The following is a 10,457-nucleotide window of genomic DNA, read 5'->3' as shown; positions in this document are numbered from 1 at the left end:
TTGACCTTTTCCAAAACAAATTAGTAAAGGCTGGAAAACAAATTTGCTGCATATCTAACACACACAATAATAGAAATTTAGCCAAGCATATAGCCATTCAGAAAAAAGGTTTCATTCCCCAGTTTCCACGAGGCCTGGGGTGACCACGTGAGAAGATTCAGACTAACAGAATGCGAACAAAAGTCACGGGGAAAATGACCTGGTTATCACCATTTGAAAGACAGGTTGCTTTGTTCTTTCCCCTTCAGATGGGCTGAAATGTGTTCATAACAGTGGCACAGATTTAACTGTACAAATGGGGAAATGTCCAAGACGAGAGTGAAGCAACAAGGACATGACAGGTACCCTGGTGCTTGAATGAAGTGGGGGAGCAGACATACCCCCTTGCCCTAGTCTGCCACCCACTATTAGTGAAAGTGGCACCAACATCAATACTGGTGAGGCACGATATTTTTCTCTCTTTTAAAAACCAAATGATTTCTAGTTATGGTGACTATAAATTGACATGATGCAAGAATCTAAGAGCTTACTTGACTCTGCTCATTTATACTTTACCTTTCAGAACAAAATAAAAACAACCTTTACAGGTTTAGCTTCCCAACCTCCAGCAATCGCAAATAGTTCCATACATACTGAATCAAAAGAGAAACTGCACTTTTGTGGCTTCTCTCATTTTGGAAATAGTTTCCATATGATCTAAATTACCTTAAGAAAATTATTTTTTTTCACCTGAAACCAGGCAACAAGGTCAGATTACCACTGACCAGGTTTGTTCTGTATCAAACACTTATAATATTCTTCCAACAAATATTTAACATTAATTTTCTACTTGTCAACCCTGAGAAAGAAGATACCTACCAAGAAGGGCTCCTGGTGGCTAACTGGTCTCAAATTTAAAGAATAGAGCCTAGTAGCCATTTCTACACAGGGTGACTCTCACACAAACTATGATTCAGGGAGATGCTTGCATTAAACTGACTGCCTCCTGCACTGAACTGCCTGCCTGCACTGTGTTCCTGCCCTCTGAGTTCCTGGAATTGTGTTTCAATCAATAGGACTGAGACTTTCCCCATCCAATTGGAGCTGCACAGCTATATCCCCATAGCATGTTCACGGACCAATCAGAGCAGCTCCATCCTGACCAATCAGGACAGTGCTTTTTGGACCAATCAAATGGTGAGGATTTGGAGTCCTCATCTGCATAAGGATGGTCCAATTAAGGACCCTGGGCAGGGGCTTTTGTCTATATAAGTCAGCTCTCCTCTGGTGCAGGGAGTGCACTTTCTCTTTTCACCAAAGACTGAAGACTACTTCCCTGGCTAGAGTTGAAACACCAAAAAAGTCTCACTGGACCTCCTCACCCCAGGGCCACCTCACAGCCATGCTATTCCTCAGCCATGATGCTTCATAACTGAGCTATACCACTATGGAGCTGTTCCACATCCGTGCTGTTCTCACAGCCATGCTGCATCACAATGGAGCGGTCTGCACTGAATATTCTGCTTCTTCAATGCACCCCAAATTGGGGATTCCTGTTGGCACTGAACTGGCACCAACAATCATTAGTTGATACATTAACACAAAATAAATAAATGAGCAGCAATAGACATGAGCAAAAATAGACAGAGAGGGGAAAAGAAAGAAGAAAAGCGGAGGTGAGCAAACACTCAGTGGTAAACATGCAATGTCCCTTAATTCATTAGCTATACCAAATTAAGACAACCAACACCCCAGCTCAGAAGAGACAGGTAGCAATCTGTCAGGGAGAATGGATAGGCAGAGTATACACATACGTATTTTGACCGAGTACTGCCCTACAGAATGGTTGCAACAGACAGTCTTCGCGCCAGCAGAGGTCCATAACCCCAGTCGTGCCCAGACTCGCCATTTTCCAGTTTTCTATTTTTTTTCCAGTCCAATTGCCATAAAGCGATACCTCAGTATTCTTGTCATATGTATTCTTACTTATGAGTTAGACGACGTCTTCTATTATTGTTGGCCCTTTGGATTTCCTCTTTTATAAATTCTCTTTATCTTTTGCCTGTTTTTCCATTGGGATTGTTCTATTTTAAATACTTTTGTTAGAAAAAAAGACTTAATAATTTTTGTAAGGATTCTCGCATATTCTAGATAGTAACCTTGTATAGAGTCTAGCCATTGAAAACAATTTCTCATTCTGATTGTTATTAATCTTTTTTCTATAGTATTCCTTATTAAATAGAAAATGTTAATTTGCATATGATTAAAATAATCAATTTGGTTTTTGATTTTAAAGTTTTAAGAAGTCCTTTTCCCTTCTGGGTCACGAAGGTATGTTCTCTCCTTTTGTTTTATTATCTTTGGTATTTTACCTTTTACATTTAGGACCTCTGGTAATTAGTCTACATTCTGTGAATGTTAGGTTAGGTTGGAATCCATTTTTAAATTTTCTTCATATCACAAACCAGCTCCCCTAATACTTTCTAAATGACTCATTCTTTTCTCATTCATTTGTTAGCACTGAGTAATATTTCATTGTCTGGATGTGTCACAGTTTATGTATCCATTTACCTACTGAAGAACATCTGGGTTGTTTCCAAGATTGGGCAATTATAAATAAATCTGCTATCAACATTCATGTGCAGGTTTCTATGTGGACCTAAGTTTTCACTTTTTTGTATTTTGTTCAACAATACTTTTATCTAAACACCTTTTTCATTATATTGTGGTGCTTTTAAAATTCATGAAAGCAATGGCTGGGTGGCTGTGAATTATAGATGAACAGTTCTTACTTAGAATCATCATTTTAAAAATTTTAATTTTTGAAAAATTTTTATGGAAAATAATTTTCAAATCCTTTGTCTTAGGTTTTTTTTCCTGAACTTTTCCATTTCTTCTTTCACCCTAGCCCAAGTGTTCACATCTATATCTGTTTCTCCTTTCCAGTCAAGCGCTCCAACGAGTGGGCAAGTCTGCCAGTAAGCAAAGATTTACTCAGCGTGTGAGGACGTGGAAGAGGACTCGGTGGGTGCGTGCCCAGGCCAGCTTTCTCTGGCAGTACCACACTGAAGGCTACTGTAAAACACAACATCATATTGACCAAAAGAGCTGGGGAAGGGCCATTAGAATCAGCAGAAATTATCTGTGGGTTGGTCTAATTTTCCTTTTTTTTTTTTTTACTGTGAAGAAACATTCCTTTTTTTCCTTTCAGAATTGTTCTATTTCTTCAACTGACATAAAGAAAATGTTTAAATGCTTTAAACAAGATGTCTTGTATAAAGAAGGAATGACAATTCCACATAGGCAAGAAAGTTTATACTTAGTAATTCCTGTTAGTAAAAAGCACATAAACGATGTCCTAATTCATATTCCGATGTTCAAATGTTTGTAAAATCCTCACATTTACTGTAATACATGCTGAATTCTCCAATTTAATACCTCATCATTTTGTGATATCACGAGGGAATAGACTGTGTGCAGATAAAAAGAAATAATGCATACATAAGTAATAAATTATTTGTCCTGTGATCATACATAAACGGTTCTTACTATGCATGTGTATCTAAATAAAAAAATGTGCAAGTATTTATGGACACTATGCTATGAATACAAACTATTTTTAAATGATTAAAATCTGGCAATAGTCAATTACACCCTGATGCATAATGCAACAAGTCTCTTAAAGGCTGTAATACATTCAAAATATGAATAGATCTTGTGTTGCAATGTACTCACGTCCTCTTAGGTAATGTTAGGTGGCTCTACACCAGACCATTACCACCTTGTTATATAAAGCAGCTGGAAGGTCAGGCAGTTCAACTGATTATACTATTTCAACAAGGAAAGGTATATAGCATTGAACTCTCCTAGAATAATGCACACAGAATATATATTAACACACTTACCTTTTTGTGTTATCCTATACCCCCCTTCAAGGCCGCAGTGTCATACATTCCTCTCTGACATCACAGACAAATAAACTTATCCAGACTCTTAATCCCTTCTGCCTTCTCAAAGCTTCTATTTTTCTATTATGTTTGCCTTGCTTTATTAACTTTAGGCACTCTAGACTCTAGCCAAATTTCCGAGTCAAAAACTTATTCCCACTATTCTTTTTTGATCTTCCAGATCTTGGATTCCTCCAATCACATGAAACTACGAAAGTTCTCCACTCTTAGCTTGTTGTCAGCGAAACGTGATGAATCACTAACTTGGTCCTAAGGGTCTGCCCTACCTGTGTGACTGCAGCAGCCCTGTGCTCTGGTTTGGCGTCAACCAAATAAGTGGACCATTATCCTCCAAGCATAGATGAGTATATAAAATAGCCTTTTTCACTCTGAGAAAAACCAATGTCTACAATCATGTATTGGAATGTACGACTGTAATACTTTTCTACATCTTTGTGATCATTGATGGTTTATTCTTTTAATGAAAAGATTTCATAGGCTTTAGATTGGGAAAAAAGTGATACATTTGAACCTCCTGTGATAATAAAATAGTCTGATACCAGCAATAAGTAAGATAAAATTTGTAAGTCACTATTTCAATAACTTCACTATTTCAATAAATGCAGGGTAGGAGAAGTTCAGAATACCCTCCGCAAGTTCTTAATACATTTTAAACAAATTAATAGTAATCACATTTAAAGCAAAGGTACCTTATTTTATTTTCAAATCATTTTGGAGTTCAGTGAATAGAGGTTGAGTCTATCAAAAACCACTGAACATCTCTGCATTTTGCTTTTCCCAGTTGTGAAATGGGAATACAAGCACCTACTTCATCGATTTTTTTGTCGAACTTAAATTAGATACTATCTGTGAAAAAAGTTTGTAAATTGTAAGACACTATTGGAAATTCAAGGATTATTATGTGACATTTTCATCAGAATAAAAAACGTGAAGATAATTTTCATCTATTAGAAGATGTAAAAGAAACTAGTGTTAATATTAAATGAGTTTTATAATATCTATTGCTTTCATAAAATATTGATTGGAATCATAACTTAAAACATATGTGATCGGCAAAGTTTTAGACTTTGTGTATATTCAGCATTGTATGAAGAATTGCTATCAACTACGATGCAATGAATATAAGTAGCTGATAGAATGAGAGTTAGGAACTAAGTGAGAACATTAAGTTCATTACACAGCTCAATGTTGACACACATATGAAATTACTGAAATGGATAAACATTTTTTTAAAGTATCCTTTAGAATATGCAAGGAATAGAGTAAAACCTTGGATTGCGAGTAACGTGGTTTGCGAGAGTTCTGCAAGACGAGCAAACATTTCTAATACATTTTAACATGGTAAACGAGTGATGTCTTACAATATGAGTAGTTTGTTTCTGGAACGAATTATGCTCGTAAACCAAGTACATTTTAACGTGGTAAATGAGCGATGTTTTGCAACATGAGTAGTTTAATTCTGGGACAAATTATGCTCGCAAACCAAAGTATTACTGTATTTGTAAGAGATAGGATGAGAACATTGAACAGATCAATGTTGAAACACATACTTTGTCATGTTATTCTTATTGGTGTTGACTACACCTTGTTGCCTACATACAACAAGAATTTCTTTTGAGATACATTATACACATTTATGTCATCTAAGTACTACCTAGATGAACATGATTAGTTTTGTACCAAAAAACAGAAAGAGAAAGGGGTGACCCCTCCCAGAGGGACACTGTCGGGTGCCAAGGACATGTACATGGGGAGTAAGGATGTGCCACCACAATAGAGCTCATATGACATATGACCTCAAGTCATAGGCATTACAGATAACATTGATCCACTTTAACAAGAAGCACGGAAATTATGGTAGCAGGAACTGTAATTATAGCCAAAAGCAAAAGCATAGGGCATCTGATATAATACCTGTGTTTCTCAAAATGGACTATTTAATAGACAAAATAATGACTTTTCACACTTCTTATCAAAATTTAAACATGTGAGACTAATTGGAACTTTTAAAAAAATATATGAGTAGTAAGCCACACCAAATAGGAAATATATTACAAAGCAAATTGATAAAGCATGTCAGCACTGGCCGATACCTAGATCCATAGGTCAGAAGATAGAGCCAATAATCATATCAAACATTTATAGAAATTTAGTTCAAGTAAGGCAGCATTTTCAAATTTATATGGGAAAGATGAACTATTCAAAAACATTAGAAAAAATGGATACCCATTTGGAAAAATATAGTTGGGTTTCTCTTTCTTTGGTCCTTATACCAAAATAAATTTTGGATCAATCGAATATTGAAACATGATAAATGAAAATCTTAGTGTGTTAAGAAAACATTGAAGTTTTTTTTAACATATGCTTGAAGTAAGAATGGCCCTTCTAAGCAGGGTGACACAAAATTCAGAAATCATTAAGGAAAAGATTCGATAAATTTAACAACATACAAATGCAAAGTTTAAAAATGAAGAGAAAAAGGATTGGCAAAGTGTTTTAAATTAATAAGGAGGTGATAATCTCTTCATTAGAGGGCATAATGGTTAAGAGTTCACATGCATGTATGCACAAATTCATAAATACATACAAAGACAAACATATCTGTGATTATAAATGCATACAAAGCTTAGTTGAATTTATAAACAATAAGTGGTGTCAAGATAACATACTTTCATCATATAAGTTTTAAATTTCTGAAATTTTTAAATTATTGTCATGGGTTGCACTACATTTTCTGAATAAAATATAGTTTATAAAAATAAACAAAGGTACGGGCGAGGGAAACCAAAGAAAAAATAAACAAATGGGACTATATCAATTAAAAAAGTTTTTTTCACAGCAAAAGAAACCATCAATAAAACAAAAAGACATCCTACTGAATGGGAAAAGATATTTGCCAATGACACATCCAATAAGGGGTTAATATCCAAAATTTATAAAAACTCATACAATTCAACACCAAAAAAATAAACAATCCAATTAAAAAAACGGACAGAGGACATGAACAGACATTTCTCCTAAGAGGACATACAGATGGCCCATAGACATATGAAAAGATGCTCAACATCACTAATCATCAGAAAAATGCAAACAAAAACCACAATGAGATACCACCTTACCCCGGTCAGAATGGCTACCATCAATAAATCAACAAACAACAAGTGTTGGTGAGGTTGTGGGGAAAAGGGAACCCTGGTGCATTGTTGGTGGGACTGCAGATTGGTGCAGCCACTATGGAAATCAGTATGGAGGTTCCTCAAAAAAATTAAAAATAGAACTACCTTATGACCCAGCAATTCTATTCCTGGGTATTTATCTAAAGAAATCCAAAACACTAATTTGAAAATATATGCACCCTTATGTTTACTGCAGCACTATTCACAATAGCCAAGATATGAAAGCAACCCAAGAGCCCATCAAGATGATTGGATAAAGAAATGTTGGTACATATATATTAGATGTAATGGAATATTACTCTGCCATAAAGAAGAATGAAATCTTACTATTTGCAACAACATGGAGGGAACTAGAGGATATTATGTTAAGTGAAATAAGTCAGATTGAGAAAGACAAATACCATATGATCTCATTTATATGCGGGATTTAAAGAACAAACAAGCAAACAAAACAGAAATAGGCTCAGAAACAGAAAAAACTGACAGTTGCTAGATGGGAGAGGGGTTGGGGGATGGGGGAGAAGGTGAAGGGATTAGGAAGTACAAATTGGTAGTCACAAAAGAGTTACAGGGATGTGAAATACAGTACGGGCGATATAGTTAATAGTGTTATAAAGACTATGAAGGGTGTCAGATGGGCACTGGACTTATAGGGGGGATCATTTCATAGATCATATAAATGCCTAACCACCACTGCACTGTATACCTGAAACTAATATAAAATAATATTGAATGTCAACTACAATTAAAAAAAATATATATGTGTGTATGTATATATATATATATATATATATATATATATATAGAGAGAGAGAGAGAGAGAGAGAGAGAGAGAGAGAGAGAGAGAGAGATAGGATGTAAAGTACAGCATGCAGAATACAGTCGATAGTATTGTAATAGCTATGTACGACGTCAGAGGGGGATAAACCTGCGGGGGTTATCACTTTGTGAGGGGTGCAAATGTCTAATCGTTATGTAGTTTTGTACACCTGAAACTATTCAAAAAAGAATATTTCACACCAGGGAGTGATAAAAAATAAACAAATGTAATGGGCTGCGTTACATTTTCTGAATAAAATACAGTTTCGAAAAATAAACATTTGTCTGGTTCCAGCCATAGTAGAACAGCTTGTTTTGGACTAACTCTCCAGCACAAAACAGCTTAAAAGCTGGAAAAATTTATAAAACGTGGACTTAAAGGTTTTGGAACGCATCCAATATAGGCAGGGCTTGAAGGGCTAAAATCCTTGAGCGAAAGGAAGTACATAATGCGAGATTCAAATTCTTTCTGGCCTTTTCACCTGAGTCATTTTCCAAATATCAGACCAGGAAAATAGAGCATAAAAGTCTAAGTCTTACTGTGCTGAGAAGACCGAGGCCTGATGTGGGGACTGACATACTGGCTGAGATTTAAAGGGCAAACACCAGGAATGGAGGAAACATCAGCGTTGGAATTCATAAGTTAGTACACAACTCTCCCCTAAATCATCAGCTGACTTCTATTCTAAACTGTGCACTTACAGGGTAAGACTCCCATTAAAAAAAAAACAAAACCAACTTAAGTAGCTTCAGCATCTGGGAGGTTAGGATGCTAAAGCAGAAATGATGACCACATGGGTTAGGAGAAAGGTTCAGCCCTGCCAAGGTGGGGTGACTTTGGTTAAGTACCCAAGGCTTCAATTTGAGGCCCCAGAAGGGCTGTGCTTTAATAATAAGGGCCACGCCTTAGAAATAAAGACAGAAATAAAATAGGAGCCCTACGAAAGGCTAAAAACAAGCCTCCGTAGGAGCAGGTGATCCACTAGTGTTCTGTTTCCCCAAAGAAAATTTAGCCCACCTGGAGGAAGATAACATCGTTTAGAATTTCTACAATTTTCCTCCGATCCAAACATATGAGGCATGCAAAAAGAAAAGAAAGAAAAACAAACAAACCAACAAAGACTAACAACCAAAAATCAAAGAAAAATAAGGGGAAAAAAAGGAGAAATCTACAGTTGATTTAGATAATTTACATACCACTTGTCATCAGTCAGGCTGACAAAAATTAAGGAGAAAGACATTTTTAAGAAGAGCAAAAGAAAATCATACTTTGCTTTTAAAAGAGCAAAGTTAATAAAAGCTTAGTGGTCATTATTACTATGGAAGGCAGAAGACAATTAAATATCTTTAAAGTGATCAAAAAGAAAAGCTAATTCATCTAGAATTCCCTCTCTAGCAAAAACATCCTTCAAAAACTACAGTGAAGTGGAGGTACCAGATCAAAGCTGAGCAAATACATGATCAGTAAGCCTGCTCTACTGGATATTAGAAGGTAGTTGCTCATATTAAGTACATATGACACTAGACGGGAACACAGAATTTCAGAAATACAGATCAATATTGGAAAAGGTAAATATAAAGGAATATTGACGACTGCCATGAACAATAACGTCTTGTAAGGCAGATCACAAACAGAGACGTAAAATTTATGACAACATGAGCACAAAAAGCAGGAGTGGGATAAATGGAGTTAAACCGTTTGAAGGTGCTTGCACTGAGAAATGACAAATGTGCTCACTGAAGGTAGACGGTCATAGATTTTAAAAATGCATATTAGAGTTTCTAGAAACTACCACTGTAAGAAAAACAGAAGAATACAAAGCTAAAAAGTTACTGGAGAAGGAAAAACGGAATCATTAAATATATGTGATTCATCGAAATTAGACAGGAAAGAAGGAATAGAAAAAAAAACAAAAACAGATGGACAAATAGAAAACATACTAAATGGGGGGCAGGGGCTCAGGGCGTTTCAGGGCTGATCAAGGAAAAATAGAGACCCACGGATGGCAGGGGCACACACAAGCTTCATTGGGCGACGCTTGGGCAGGTTTGCATGGGGGCCAGGACCCTCACAACATGAGACTGCTCAGAGGCTAAGGGCTGGGGAAGGAAGATAAGGAACTAGAACTAAGATGCCTGGATATCATATAGGGCACTTACGTGTTCCAGGTGGTGTCGCTCTGCAGGCCGGTGGGGAGCTTGTCTACCTGGTTACCGGAAGCCTCCTCCGAAGTAGATAACTTCTTTCCAAGCATTTGCTTCTGACCAAAATATCTTCATACTTTGTAACCAACTCTGGAAAGTATATTTGCATACAGAGATCAGCCTATCTATATACCCAATAAAAAAGACGCTGGCTGTGGAAGGGCAAATAATAATAGCACAGAATCTGGAGCTTCAGTGTAAGAGCTTAAATCCTAGCTCCAATAGTGATTTTCTAGGTGATCCTGAGGAAGTTACTGAACTCTCATCATCTATAAAATGAACAGGGTAATAACAGTGCCCTTCTCATTGG

This window comes from Hipposideros armiger, unplaced genomic scaffold (assembly GCF_001890085.2).
Source record: "Hipposideros armiger isolate ML-2016 unplaced genomic scaffold, ASM189008v1 scaffold_80, whole genome shotgun sequence".
Taxonomy (NCBI): Eukaryota; Metazoa; Chordata; class Mammalia; order Chiroptera; family Hipposideridae; genus Hipposideros; species Hipposideros armiger.
The sequence above is the reverse complement of the archived record's forward strand: the minus strand, read 5'-3'. Positions refer to the sequence as shown.